The sequence below is a fragment of the Pogona vitticeps genome, chromosome 5 (genome assembly GCF_051106095.1).
Source record: "Pogona vitticeps strain Pit_001003342236 chromosome 5, PviZW2.1, whole genome shotgun sequence".
Lineage (NCBI taxonomy): Eukaryota > Metazoa > Chordata > Lepidosauria > Squamata > Agamidae > Pogona > Pogona vitticeps.
In genome coordinates, this window is record NC_135787.1 from 5,707,798 (window position 1) to 5,723,208 (window position 15,411).

General features: G+C 43.6%; 1 long non-coding RNA gene across 1 annotated transcript in view; it reads right to left on the reverse strand.

The window, feature by feature from the left end:
- LOC144589570 (uncharacterized) overlaps positions 1-9,430 on the reverse strand; it is a 107,632-nt gene extending 98,202 nt beyond the window's left edge. The window contains exon 1 of the long non-coding RNA XR_013545748.1: positions 9,246-9,430. This is a non-coding gene — a long non-coding RNA (uncharacterized LOC144589570). The remainder of the gene's footprint in view (positions 1-9,245) is intronic.
- Between the last annotated feature and the right edge of the window lie 5,981 nt (positions 9,431-15,411).

Genomic DNA, 15,411 nt, shown 5'->3' on the forward strand with positions numbered 1-15,411 from the left:
CCAACGTTGCAAGGTATGAAATTTTTGGATTTGTATTTGTGGACTAATAATCCCGTAATTTTCCATTCTGGGAGTTCTACCTGCCAGACAGACAGGGGCTCACTTGGGAAAGAGGGTTCAGCTGGCAAGTTCCAAGGATTAACTTGGCCTAGCTCCGTCCAAGCTTCCTGTTCCTGCCCCAGTGCTAGCTGGGAGTTTCCTTTCTGAACAGGAAGGCTGAGCAGAGCTAGGCCTAGTTCAGCCTCAGAGCTTTGCAGATGAGGCCATTCTCCCAGGTAAGCCACATTTAGATGCCTGGAAAGTATCTGTCCAGCAGGTAGAACTTCCAGAATAGAATATTATGGGATTTTTAGTAAAAAATAAATAAATCTGAAGAGCCGATACTTAACCATTGCTATATCTTGATAGATTAACAATATGTTGTGTGATGATATACCACCTTTTTTCTGTCTACCGATCAGGCTTTGGGGGCTGGCAGCAAATTCTAGCACTATGAAATGGGGATAAAGCCTTGTCCCCTTTCCTTTTTTCTGTGTTTGAATCCAAAAAGTGAAAATGTTACCTGTTGGAATCTCCAAGTCCCAGAATCCACAGCTGGCATTTCCCCCCTAAAATGTGATCACGGAAAGGAGTAGACATGGCTACTGGAGTTTCTGGGAAGTGTAGACCAGCAACCTAACTTTTCAAAACTCTGCTTCTATTCAGTCTCCTCTTACTCTCCTTGTTTCTAAGATAACCAGCCCCCCCGTTTTAACCATTCTTTGCAGGGGAATTGGTCGAGCTCCTCCGTCCTTTTGGTGTCCATTTGCTGAACCTTTTTCCTTTCTGTAATGCCGTTTTTGAGGTGCATTGGCCAGACCCATACACAATGTTCCAGGTCACACCTTGGATGTTCATAAAGGCAATGTAACGGCATCATGGAAGCGTTCTACCACCCCGATGTCTCCAAATTTCAGAAGAGTGGCTGCTGCAAAGACAACTGCACTGGCCACCATTTTGTGGCCATCCCAGTTCCCCAGAACAAATACCCATGGCGCAGCATAACTCTGGAGTAGAAGTAGGCACCAACTGGAAAAGTGGTGGTTCGTGATGGTTCGTGGGGGTTCAAGAACCCACCAAAAACCAAACTGGTTCGGGGTTCATTTTTGGGGGTTCATATTTGAAGGGGTTACCTGGTTCTGCCTTCTCCACCTTCTTTGCTGCTGCCATGGGTGGCTGGTGCCATCTTCAGAGGCAGTGGCAGGCTCTTGCCAGGGCAGATGGGCTTGCTGCTTTTGCTCATATGCCCACCTATCAGCTGGGCAGTGGGCACATCTGCAGAAGCAGCAACAGGCTCTGGGAATCCAAGTATTTTTTTGGGGGGGGACAATATGGCCTTTTTAAAACAGTTTCCATATACACCCCTTCCCCTTGATTTATCTCCGTCTGATAACTTTCTGAACACTAGAACAATGAATGGAGACAGTGACCCTGCCTATGGAATGTAGTCCATGTGTGATTATCACAAATTTGCATAAAGGACTATGGTACACATATACCAAAATATATTTTGTTTTCAGTTCCTTTCTAATGAAAAGGCCGCATCTATCGAGCCTGCTACATGCGTAGCTTGGTTCTCTTGTCATCCTCGCTTTGTTATATTTATATACTTTGCCTCTGATAATTTACATTTTATAGAATGTCTCATTTTCCTCCTTCCATCAGCTCCCGTTATAGAGATTTATGTCCAAGTTAAGAATAACGCTGTTGACTTATTCTACCTGGCAATGCAGACACAGGTCCCTGCCATAATAGCAGATAAGATTAAACCCTTGATTCATTGGACCTCTATTTTCAACGAACCTTTTAATAGAGATTTTTCTTTTTTTATCAATCCTTCTTCAAATATGAAATATTGGTTTTAATACCTTTCCCACTTTTAAGAGCAAACATCTATCGTGTGCTCTGTATTAGATTTTGGTTTCATAAAGGTTTCTGGGAGAAGCACACCCAGTAAAAACCACTCTGAGACTCTCTCTGTTGAGGGTCAAACCTGTTCATTGTTGCAAGTCTGCAACCCATCAAGCCTGATCTGGAATCAGATTTTATGGGGGCCACCAGTTTATTTTCTGACCCCTTTTAGTGCATTAGTGGAAAAAAAAAGGTTTCTTTGGACAGTGCCATTGATCTCCCTGGAGTTTGATCAGAACTGAGCAGGGACAACACAGACTGAACTCTTGTCTCTCAGGTCAAATCCTGACATCCTCTCTGATAGTTGGGGGAAACCAAATTAGGGTCTTGCATTGCTCCTAGCAGGTTTATAGAGATGGGCCATACAGCTTTGTGTTTCATTGTGTCAACGACACAGACCTTATCCTGGCATAACATCTACACAATTCTGTGATGAACTGGTGGATTTCCATAGTACAAAAACCTGGGAGAGCTTTACCTGGAATAGAAGATGTTTTCCCCACCCCCCAAGCCTTTGAAAATGTCTTGGGACACCCATGTTGAAATGTAATCAAGGAAGCAATGGATGTGTGACCAATCAGGGCTGTGGTGGATGTGGTGCTCTTGCAATCAAATACCCCCTTTTGCATTTGCATTTACATTTCTAGTTCCAAAGAAAGCCGTGGCAAGCGGGAGAGAGCTGGTGAGTTCAGAAGCAAATTGCAAGAAGGCAAAGCGGACACTGTGATGATGAAGAAAAGATGTTCAACAGACTTCAGTAGAGAAAGATAAAGTGAGCTGTCTGAATCACACACTGCTTCTTTAGAATAAGGTGCTAATGTTTCTGAGTAAAATAGCTACTGTCCTTTGGCCACATTAAGGTGGATTAAGTTGAAGTTGCCAGCAAGTTCGGAAAACTCAACAGTGGCCAGAGGACTGGAAAAGATCGGTCTACATCCCAATCCCAAAGAAGGGCAGTGCCAAAGAATGCTCCAACTACCTTACAATTGCACTCATTTCACACGCTAGCAAGGTTATGCTCAAAATCCTCCAAGGTAGGCTTCAGCAGTACGTGGACCGAGAACTCCCAGAAGAACAAGCTGGATTCCGAAGAGGCAGAGGATCAACCCTGAATGTTCATTCAACCCTGAGTGCTCACTGGATGGAGAGATCCTGAAGCTGAGGCTTCAATACTTTGTCCATCTCATGAGAAGAGAAGACTCCCTGAAAAAGACCCTGATGTTGGGAAAGCATGAAGGCAAGAGGAGAAGGGGACGACAGAGGAGGAGATGGCTGGACAGTGTCACCGAAGCGACCAACATGATTTTGACCCAACTCTGGGAGGCAGTGGAAGACAGGCGGGCCTGGCATGCTCTGGTCCATGGGGTCACAAAGAGTTGGACATGACTTAATGACTAAACAACAAGAAGCTGAAATTGTAGGTCAAAACATCTGGATGACCGGAACATGCCCATTTCTTCTTAAACAACGGTTTCATGGTTCAGTGACAGAATTAATGCTTCATGTGCACTTGATCTGTGATACAGTACATGGTTTGTATGGAAAAGACTCCATGCCCACTATGGGGAAACCATAGGATGTTGGATGGTATGTTAACTATCTGTGTTGGAATTATGATACACTGTGGTGACACAGAGATATGTGCCTTCTGAAGCTGATCACTTGCATGGTATTGGGTCATATCTTCCAAACATGGTTTTACTTTCTAGGACGGCTCTAACATGTTCCCAGGGGTTGAAAATATGTAGAGAGGACAAAACAATTTGCAATCTCACTGCCATTGGAATTTTCCACATTTTTATTGTGCAGATGGGATCAACATTTGCCATGAGCCATTACTCAAAAGTTTAGGAAGGCGCCTGGCTCATCTAAACATCTCTATGTTAAGTGATATGCCTGACAGTGTTAACTGATATGTTGGAAACCGGACCAGCTGACTGTTAAGGATCTGGCTCTACTCACTGAGAAAGAGGATCATCCTCCTTAAGCTACAGCCTAATAATGCCAGGACATTCTATAAACTATCTTGCACCACTGTGTGGGCAGCTCAACAAAGGCATAAATGTTTCCAGAATCTAAAGCCCATATTTCTTCTTATTCCTCTGCTGTCATAGATTGGACACCATCCTAGCTATTCTGAATTTGGGTGTTGAATTTTGACACTGCACATTTTTATTGTGTCGGGATGGGAAGTTTTAAAATATTTTTTTTGATCATCAAAATCCATCATTCCCCATTCTTGGAGTTCTACTTGATGGATAGATAGCTTGAAGACACGTAAATGTGGCTTTTCTGGGTGGAAAGGTCTCAACTGAAAGTCTTTGAGGCTGAGCTCCACTTAACATCCTGTTCAGAAAGCAAGCTTCAGACTAGCCTCGTGACAGGAACAGGAAGCTTGAGCAGAGCTAGGCCTAGTTTAACCTCACAGCCTTCCAGCTGAGACCTTAACAACTTTTTTTTACCTCGCAGATTTTTTAAAAATTGCAATTCAAAAGTTTAAAAACCTTTTAAAACAACAACAACAACACATGTGAATGGTTTTGCATTTGTCAAGGTTTTGGCAACTTTACCAAAGAAAATGTCATTAGCTGCTGAATGTTGGGGATCTGAGCTGGTGAAAAAATGTTGCAACTCTGTTTTCAAAGAATAAATGCTACCCACTTATCCTAGCCACATCCCTCTTACATATGGCCCTTTCCCATCACACAACGTTGACATGTTATGGACATTCACTATTGATACCGGATGCTTCTCCCATTAAAATAATGCTAGGAAAAGATGCAGTATGGTAGCTGTTCTAGCAGTGTCTTTAGTTCTTCTCCTGGGAAGAGGAAAGTTCTCACGCTTTCAGCATACAGTGGTTTCGAGGTAAAGGGTAAAGGGAAGCCATTTCATCTCAAGTGAATCATTTCTCTTGGAAAAGGGTTATACAGCACAACATTCGCTCTCATGCGGAATCCTCTCTGGGCCGTTGATCTTGCCAAGATCAATACAGGCATAAATTCTGCTGGAGCCTAGCTCTGAGAAGAAAGCTCAAGTCTGCAGGCACTGAGTGAGGGAAACTGGACAGATGTGTGACCACACAGATATAAAATGGTGGAAGGAACCCATGGTCACACAGCCGCAAAGCCGCGGACATCGTATTAGCGGTCAGGAAGGAAGTTGTAAACCTCCTTGGAAATCTCTTTCAAAGAGAAATCTTAGAATTCAGCTCAGAACAGTGGTTCCTAACCTCAGGTCCCCAAATGTTCTTGGACGAAAACTCCCAGAAGCCTTCCCCATTAGCTTTACTGGCCAGGATTTCTGAGAGTTGGAGTCCAAGAATATCTGGATGACCCAAGGCTGGGAATTACTGGTCTAGATGGACAGGTCTCTCCATTTCAGATTTTCCCATGTTCAAGCATTTTTTCTCCCATGTTCTTATTTATTTGTTTATTTAATCAAGTGCCTAGAGCGGTCGCGATGACCAGATAGGCGGGGTATAAATTAATTCATTAAATAAACAAATAAATACGGTGTTTATGAGTATGACCTACAATAAAATCTTGAATGTGCAGTGGTTCTGTTCCAAGTTTTTCCTTATCCCAATTTGAAGAGACCCTTGTCCAGCAGGCCGAGGCAAAGAGGCAGTCCTGAAACCAGCAAAATCAGGGAGCTGGACAGGGGACAGATTGTGTTTGTCCTCAGTGTGGAAGGGATTGTCACTCTCGAATTGGCCTTCTCAGCCACACTAGACGCTGTTCCAAGACCTCCATACAGAGCACGTTACCATAGTCTTTTGAGACTGAAGGACTCCTAATCTGTTCCAAATTCCCTCCAGTTTGCCATTACCACCACCAGGTCTAAGGATTTAATGAACACTGTTCTCATCCAGTACGAAAAAAGGGTGTCTCTAAACACCCTGTGAAAAGAGTTTGTATTGGGAGAACGTTCCTTTCAGAAGCCATGACTCAAATGGCAAAGTTTCGTTATGGTCTGGGAGGGTGGTGGTGGGCACTGAAAACAAGGGAAAGGACGAGAGAACTGGATAAGATGTTGAACACAGAAGAGCCCTTCAGGGTGGCGAGGAGTGGCAGATGAGAGTAATTCCCCACTCCACCTGCAAATGTCAAGCATTTAAAAAAAAGAAATGTCAAGCATTAAAAAAGAAATTCTCATAAAGAAAGCAGCAAGACAATTAGCATATAATTAATTAGTGGCAATTTAACAATCTGTTGCGGATGCTTGATGCCTCAGCACTTTTCCATACAGTGATAGGAAAGATACCTTTAATTAAAAAAATACAAATGAAAATAGGAAGAAAACAAGCGTGGGAGGTGGTGCAAGATATTTGTAATTATGCTAATTCAATTATGAAATAAAAGTAAGGTACTGCATGTAAAATCAGCCATTTGTAACTGCAAAGGAATGGCATCTGGTTTCAGGAGACCAAAGACAGAAAATGTTGAGTTTTTCAATTTCTAAACAATCAAATTTATTTTTTTGCTTAATTTAAGATATTTTCTTTCTCTCCCTTTGCTAAAGGAGTTGTTCAGATTACCACAGCATGACTAAACAAATAAGAATCTCACTGTCCTCTCTTGGAATATAGAGATTTTGTTTACCTTGGTTCGATCATTAGTCAAAATGGAGACGACAGCCAAGAAATCAGAAGACTGAGACTCAAAAGGGCAGCAATGAAGGAACTAGAAAAGATAATCAAGTGTAAGGAGACCAAGACCACCCACACTCTTGTATTCCCAATAATCATGTACAGGTGTGAAAGCTGAACAGTAAAGAAGGCTGACATGAAAAAAATTAAACGTAAAGGTTCCGCTTGGCCTTTAGTCCAGTCATGTCCGACTCAGGGGTGCGGTGCTCATCCCTGTCTCCAAGCCATAGAGCCAGCATTTCCATGGTTATGTGGCCAGCACAACTAGACCTTTCCACCGTGGTGGTACCTATTTATCAACCCGTATTTCTACATGCTTTCTAATGGCTAGGTTGGCAGGAGCTGGGACAAGCGACAGGAGCTCACTCCATCATGTGGATTCAATCTTACGACGGCTGGTCTTCTGACCTTGCAGCACTGAGGCGTCTGCGGTTTAACCTGAAGCCCCACCAGTGTCCCTTATTAACACTTTAGCTGTGGTTTTAAAACTATTTTTTAATCTTTGTTTCCTCCTCTTCTTCAACAGTGAGGGAGTCTCACCATGTAAAATAGCCCAGGCCTCATCTGAGATCTCCAAGAGCAGAGAGGCATCTGTTCTTTTCAGGAATTAACAGCCGCTTCAGCAGAAAGTACTCAGTACTTCCAGTGTTTCTGTGAGTTAAGAAAATCCTGAAGGGTAGCTCCAAAGGTTGATGAAGTATCTAGCGTGGCCACTGGCCATGACAGTTGGGAGTTGTAATCCCCTCAAAAAGGCAACTTCTCCATGTTCTACTTCTGTCTTTGTTTTCTGTTTTTTGAAAAATTGTTTTCTATTACACTTAGCCAAACCTTTGGGTTGTCTAGCCTAGGATATTTTACTCTAGCCGGAATCCAAGTAATACTCTCTGTAGCCTCAAGCAATAAAAACAAAAACAGAACTTGGGGTGAGGCAGTGTTGCCTAGTGGTTAGAGTGTGAGCCAGAGATTTGGGAGATTTAAGGTTCCAGTCTCCACTGAGTCATCAGACTCTTGAGTTAGACTTAAGCCTAACCTTTGACCTGTCTCACGGGATTGCTCTGCAGAGGTGGTGGCAAGGAGGAGAGCCATGTGCACTGAACTACCTAAAGGTATGATGGGTTATAAATGTAAGCTGTGCATCACCAAATTAACTCCACAGAATAAGGTGTTCGACTGTGAATGGAAAACTCCTGCCCTGAGAACTAGTGTGGAAGTGCAGATTTCTTATTTTCCTGTAGAGTTCGGTGATATGTCCCCTTTTGCAAGTTTTCTCACGACAAACGGCATGGAGAATTTAAAGTGTTTGCACACCTACAGATCTACCTGCAATATCGTTCACCTTGGATATTTCTACTGTAGGTAATTTAGTGGACATTTTTATGGTTGGCAATTCAGCAAATCCCAGTGGTCGTACAGACATCGATTGCAAATGGTTTTCTGGGAAGTCCCTATGTTAGTCTCTTTCAGTACGAACACAAACACAACCATAAGTATTATGACACCTTTATTCTATTCTGAGCTTTCATGGGTTGTAATCCACTTTTTCAGACAATATAGAGCAGAATATCTGGGCCACAAATTCATATGTAGTGGTCAAAATCCTGTTGCTTGCTTACACACGTGGAAGCCAAAATGTGTAACATTCATTCATTTCTGGCCTGCAATTAACAAGTCGCCGCTGTGATTATCATAATTGTGCATGCCCCCTGGTTTTGTGTGCACTCAAGAATCACAGCAGGGACTCATTAATTGCTGGCTAGAAATGATTGGTTATGCCTTTTGCCTTCCAGAGCGTAATAAACTAATAGGCTATCAGCAAGCATATGGTGTACTATGTACCCTATGGTCCAGATATTGCAGTCCACAAGTCTGAAGAAGTGGATTGTAATCCACAAAAGTTCACTCTGAAATAAATGTTTTGGTCTTCAAAGTGGCACCGTGCTTTCCTCCTTTGATGCTAGTGCAGAAGGCGGTAACTTCTCAGTTCTCTTAAGACTCCTTTTTTTTTAAAGCAAAGTGGGCTGCTTATATATTACCACATTGTGCCTAAAGTTGCCTCTGGGTAGTTTTACAATTTAATTATGTAGGCTACACATTACTCCCCACCCCCAGCAAACTAGATACTCAATTTAAAGACCTTGGAGATTCCCCTTTTCAGACTGTTGGGTGTCCTGGCAGAAAGGTTAGCCACTTCCCCCACGTACCTATCTGTTGGGTGTGTGTGTGTGTGTGTGTGTGTGTGTGTGTGTGTGTGTGTGTGTGTGTGTGTGTGTGTGTGTGTGTGTGTGTGTGTGTGTGTGTGTGTGTGTGTGTGTGTGTGTGTGTGTGTGTGTGTGTGTGTGTGTGTGTGTGTGTGTGTTTCTTGATATAAATGATAAGGCAGCCTACAGGAGATCTGCTGTAACTGTGTGTGTGTGTGTGTGTGTGTGTGTGTTTCTTGATATAAATGATAAGGCAGCCTACAGGAGATCTGCTGTAACTGCTTGAACAGAGAGGAGCAGAATAAGATGGTTGTGGAAGTTACGGGCAAGCACAATCTCATTTGTGGCTGATTTCCCTGGAGGAAAGTACAACTCATACCCCGGAACTTTTCTGTATTTGTTTACACCTATATGATCCTTAAAAGCACCCTGGGAAATCTACTCACAGGTTACAGGAAGGTTATGTTTCCTCTGAGCTTCAATCTCTCCAATGAAGTAACAGCTTGGCAGAGGTAAAAGTCAGCTTCCTCTTGGGCTTCTGATGTGCAGAACTATAGGGCTGTCTTAACAGCCTGCAGTGAGAGCGGAGCCCTCTCAGTGTGTCTGCCCATCTTATTCTGTAAGTAGGAGACCTCTCAGGAGAGAAACAAAGTCCTTAACCAGCAGGGGTAGCTGATGCTCTCTCTCTCTCTCTTTCTCTGTGTATGTGTGTGTATGCCATACAATTACTTAGGTGCAAACAAATTGCAACTGATTTTTAGAGCCACATTCATAAGGCTTTCAAGGTAAGTGAGATATTTAAAGAGTGGTTATGCCAGTTTCACTCCCTCAGTGAGTTTCTGTAGGTGAGCACAGATTTGAACACAGGACTCTGGAGTCCTAGTCTGCATTACATTGGGTACTGGGTACCATATACCTCCTGGCAAATAGAAGGGGAACATATGGAGGCAGTGACAGATTTTACCTTCCATGATCACTGCAGATGGGGACAGCAGCTACAAAATGAAAAGACGCCTGCTTCTTGGGAGGAAAGCAATGAAAAACCTAGACATCTTAAAAAGCAGAGACCTCACCTTGCTGACAAAGGTCCGCATAGTCATTAAGTTGTGTCTGACTCTTTGTGACCCCATGGACCAGAGCATGCCAGGCCCTCCTGTTTTCCACTGCCTCCCGGAGTTGGGTCAAATTCATGGTCGCTTCAGTGACACTGTCCAGCCATCTCATCCTCTGTCATCCCCTTCTCCTCTTGCCTTCACCCTTTCCCAACATCAGGGTCTTTTCCAGGGAGTCTTCTCTTCTCATGAGATGGCCAAAGTATTAGAGCCTCAGCTTCAGGATCTGTCCTTCCAGTGAGCACTCAGGGTTGATTTCCTTCAAAAGGGATAGGTTTGTTCTCCTTGCAGTCCAGGGGACTCTCAAGAGTCTCCTCCAGCACCACCATTCAAAAGCATCAATTCTTTGGCGGTCAGCTTTCTTTATGGTCCAGCTCTCACTTCCATACATCACTACAGGAAAAACCATAGCTTTGACTATGCAGACCTTTGTCGGCAAGGTGATGTCTCTGTTTTTCAAGAAGCTGTCTACGTTTGTCATCGCTTTCCTCCCTTTCCTTTCTGTGCCTACATTTCCTCAAATAAAGTGTATAGGGAAACACTACGGGATTGTAATGCAGCTGTGCTCAGACTGTGTCTGATCCTACAACATATACAGTTGGGCTCTGAGGGGAATAGAATGAGATTAACTATTGGTCCTGGTACAGAAACAACAGGAGAAACTGAGACGGAACACCTTACACTGGCTGCTGATTCATTTCTGGACAGAATTCAAAGTGATGGTTCTTCTAATCTATAAAGCCCTAAATGCCTTGGGCCCATGCTAACTCAAGGACTGCATCTCCCTTGATGAGCCTGCTTCAGCATTTAGAACATCGGGGAGGCCTTTCTTTCGGTCCCACCACCTTCACAGGTGCATTTGGTGGGGACACCAAAGTGAGCTTTCTATATTGCTGTTCCAAGACTCTGGAACTCCTTGTCACTGGAGGCCAGGCTGGCCCCTTCTTTATTGTCCTTCCACAGGCAGGTGAAGGAGCTTTCCCTCATTGACTGGATGCTTGCTTTTTAAAAGGACGGTTGTATCCTGTTGCATTGACAATGTTTTGGTGGTGCTTACGTTTATTGGCATTGTACTCATTGATTCTTTTAGTGTAGTAAACTCATTGTCCCTAACTTAAACACAGTCTTTAAATTGTTGTTAACAACCTTGGGTCATTTTTAAGGAGAAAGGTGGGCGAAAGGTTTTGGTAAACAATTAATTTGATGTATTCTCGAAGGCTTTCGCAGCTGGGATCTGATGGCTGTTGTGGGTTTTTCGGGCTCAATTAATCTGATAATGTGAGTTCCTTTTCTACGTTTGCAATGTCTGATTGGCATATAGGGTGAAATAGGTTGACAGAATCTGGAGCTCAGATTTCTGTAGGGGCTGCCATGTTTAGGATGGCGAGGGGGCCGTATATTCTTCATTTGAAGGGGTAGGCATGGTTTGTTTGTTTTTTGATACAAGCAACAAAATGGAGCTCCATGCTGTCTGAACAGGCAACAAAATAGTCCCCCTTCCTTTCTACAAAGGAAAAAAAATGGAGGCCTCTCCTGTATGCACAGGCAAAAATTGGCTCCCTTTCTGCACAGGTAACAAAATGGCAGCACTTCCTGTCTGCACCTTTAACAAAATGGCGCCCCTTCCTGTCTGTGGAGGCAAAGTTCTATCGGACAGTCTCATACCTACAGACACCCAAAGGTGGCTTACCGGGGGGGGGGACCTTTTCTTGGAAAGCCGAATTGCCAAGCACAGACCTAGCTCTGGTCTAGCTTCCTGTTCAGAAAGGAAGCTGCCCTTCTACTTGATAAGACCTTCAGAAGAATGTGCTTTTGTGGAAATTCAGGGGCCTTATGGACCCTAAAGTTAACAGACTTGTCATGGAACAGCATGGACAGTGGTATCTACACTTGGCAAATGAATGACTTGCCATCTCCAGAAGCCGCCGAGTTCTCCTGAAAGCTGTCGATGCCAACCCAAAGTGAAAATGAAAAGGAGCATTTCCTGTGATCTTCTGGGAGTTTGAAATCTTGTGCAAGCAGCAGGAGGTGGATGCAATCACAACCTCTTTGCAGGAATCCCCAACAGCTTGCAAGGAGAGAGAATAACTGGGGAGTATTGAAGAGAAAACATACCTTCTGGCTGACACAACATGATAGATTGGCGCTTTTGCTTGCCAAATCCTGACTGAGGATAATGGCTCCATCCACACTGGCATATGGTTGTGGTATATATGGTTCCTTGATAGCACTAGTTGGCCTGGTGGGGAAAAGACCTTGTCTCCTTGTGTTTCTACTTAAAAATGATCCATTTGTTCCCCTTTAAGAGCTGGCCCGTACCTTTCTGGGCAGGTTCAGGGCATGGACTCTTTTTGGGACGATTCATTTAACCTCTTTGTTTTGCCTTCATGGGTGGAGACGAAGAGCTAAAATTACACAAAACAAAAATCTGACAAACTGGGCTGGTTCCTGATTCAAGTCATGACCCAGTTTAGGGATCCCATTTTGCTGAAACAAAACAGAACACTTTTTCCCCTTTCGGTGCTTCATTGGCTTTGGCCCCTTCCAGTCAAGAACTAGGAAAATGAACCACAAAACAGTTTGTTTTTACAGGGATTCATGGTGGTTTGTGGTTAGCCACAAATCACGAACCATCATAAACCACCGGTTTTCCGGTCCATGCCCATCTCTAGTTAATGCTGATTGCACTGAAGATTAATGACCTTTTAAGCGCTGGCTGGATCACACCAAACTTCAAATTCTGGACAGTCTTTCTATTTCATGACACTCTATAGTACTGCTCTGTTCCTGCTTCCAGGAGAACAAGGAAATAAATCTTCAACCTTTCAGTGGTTGGTTTGGTTTAGAGCAGAGGGTTGCAGCCTGTGGCTGAGCATTGGTGTGACATAATTTCGTGGTGCTGGAGGAGACTCTTGAGAGTCCCCTGGACTGCAAAGAGAACAAACCTGAAGGAAACCAACCCTGAGTGCTCACTGAAAGGACAGATCCTGAAGCTAAGGCTCCAATCCTTTGGCCATCTCATGAGAAGAGAAGACTCCCTGGAAAAGACCCTGATGTTGGGAAAGAGTGAAGGCAAGAGGAGAAGGGGACGAAATGGTTGGACAGTGTCATCAAAGCATGAATTTGACCCAACTCTGGGAGGCAGTGGAAGACAGGAGGGCCTGGCGTGCTCTGGTCCATGGGGTCATGAAGAGTCAGACATGACTTAACGATTAAACAACAACATAATTTCATGGTGGAGGGATACAGAAAGAGGGAAGTAGAGGAAAAAAGAGGGAAGGGTAGTCAACATGACTGTAAAGATGTAGGACCGCGTTGCCAGACAGATGACCCAGTCCCTTCCAAGAGGAAGGAGAAAATCTGGAGAACATGAAAAGATGACACTGAGGAAGTGGAAAATTTGCATGTGAACAGTTCTGACTTCTGAAAGGGGAAAATCTGTCTCTTTTCTCACAGCTTTCTAAGCAGGGAGAGAGGAAGGGAAAGAGAGAAGAGAAGAAGGCCAGGTTTCAGGGCACCAGCTGAATTATCCAAGTATTACTACATTTCTCTGGGGCTGGGAGACACATCCCAGGGAACTGGGTGTCAACCAAAAGAGAATGGTCTGCACTGTGTCCCCGAAAACCAAAAAATGAACCCAAAAGCATTGAAAAGTCGGACACAACTTAGCAACTGAACAACAACAAAAAATTCTTAAATCCACATTGATTTTGGCTTCACTGGAGATCCCACTCAATAGCTAATGTTAGGCATGAGGGAAATTCTGCTTCTTTCCGGCAAAGAATAGCTTTTATTTTTCCAGGAGGTTAATCCTTGAGTGTGTATGATAAGTACAGAATGGTACTCTAAACTTTCAGATAATATTTCAAAATAATCTTACCACAGGGGCACTTCTTAGTAACCTGAGGTTGGAAGTATCCGGTCGAGTGCCTTTGAAGCATCGCCTTTAATGCTTTTCGACTCGTACTCCAGAACGTAGCCAATGGAATCAGGCCTAATTGACTGTCAGGGGTCTTTATGTTCTATAAACTGAATGGGAAATGAAACAAGAGGTCTTTGAGCTGGAACAAATGGCCCGGATAGTAATTAATTTGTTTCAGAACAGACCTTACATAATCCAAAAGAAGGAAAACGGTGGTACCGAAATGAAAGAACAGCTCACTTTCCTTAGTATACCGCGGGCATAATAATGACTCCTGGGGTGACTGGCCCAACATATTTTCTTGCTTGAGAGGAACAACAAGATGATGCCTTTCCATCATCCTGGGTTACAGAAGTTGACTGGGCTGGTAGTTGAATCTTACTGGCAGTGTCTGCACTGCACCAGAGGGCTTGCTTAAGGGACCCATGAAAGGTTTCATGGCCCACATAGAACGTGCCGCCTGAGGCAATCCGTTCTGTCTGCCCAATGGAGGGCCAACCACATCCAAACTATAGGTGTGCATGAACTGTCTGATTCGATTTAGAAGCCAGTTTGGTCCATGCTGATGTGTCCCCAACCCGATCTGATTTGTGCCTCTAAATCTGTAATGAACTGTAAGTTGACTACTCAAGCTTTCCAAATTATCTACAATTATTTTTCTTTGGCCTTGAAATCAGGAGGGATGATAAATTTCAGAGAGGGAGGCAAAGGTGCAAATCTCAGACAATGGGCCCTGAGGATTTGAATAACTAGGTCCCAGATCCAATCAAGCCTGAACTATCTTTGGAGGCAAAAATGCTGAAGCTGAGGCTGTCCTGCTTTGGGCACATCATGAGAAGGCAGGAGTTTCTGGAAAAGAAATAATGCCGGGAAAGATGGAAGGCAGCAGGAGAAGAGGAAGACCAAATATGAGATGGAGCGGCTCCCTAAAGAAAGCCACAGACTTGCATCTACAAGAGCTGAGTTGAAGACAGGAAATTTTGAAAGTCGCTTATTCATAGTGTCCTAAAAGTTGGAGGCAATTTGATGGCACATATAACAACATGAAATGGCAAAACTTTTTCTATGAGTCCTAATATTCTGAACATTTTAAAAAAGTTGCCTTTTGCACATTCACAATTGCACTAATTGTTGACTTCATGAATGCCTTGGTGAAAGGAAGATTTTTTTTTTTTCGTATTTGTGATTATTTGTCTTTCCCTTTTGTGTTTGCTTTGTGGATGGATGTGTCATAGAATCATAGAAAAGTGAAGTTGGAAGGGGCCTATAAGGCCATCAAGTCCAACCACCTGCTCAATGCAGGAGTACAATCAAAGTGTATCTGCCAGGTGGTTGTCTAAATTTTTCTTGAATACCTCCAGTGTTGGAGCAACTCAACAACTCTCAAGAAAATGAGTTCCATCATTGTACTGCTGTAACAGTTATGTTTTTCGTGACATACAGTTGAAATATGGCTTCTTTTAACTTGAGCCCATTGTTGCGTGTCCTGCACTCTGGGATGATTGAGAACAGATCTTGCCCCTCCTCTGTATGACAGCCTTCCAAATATTTGAAATATGCTATTCTATCACCCCTCAG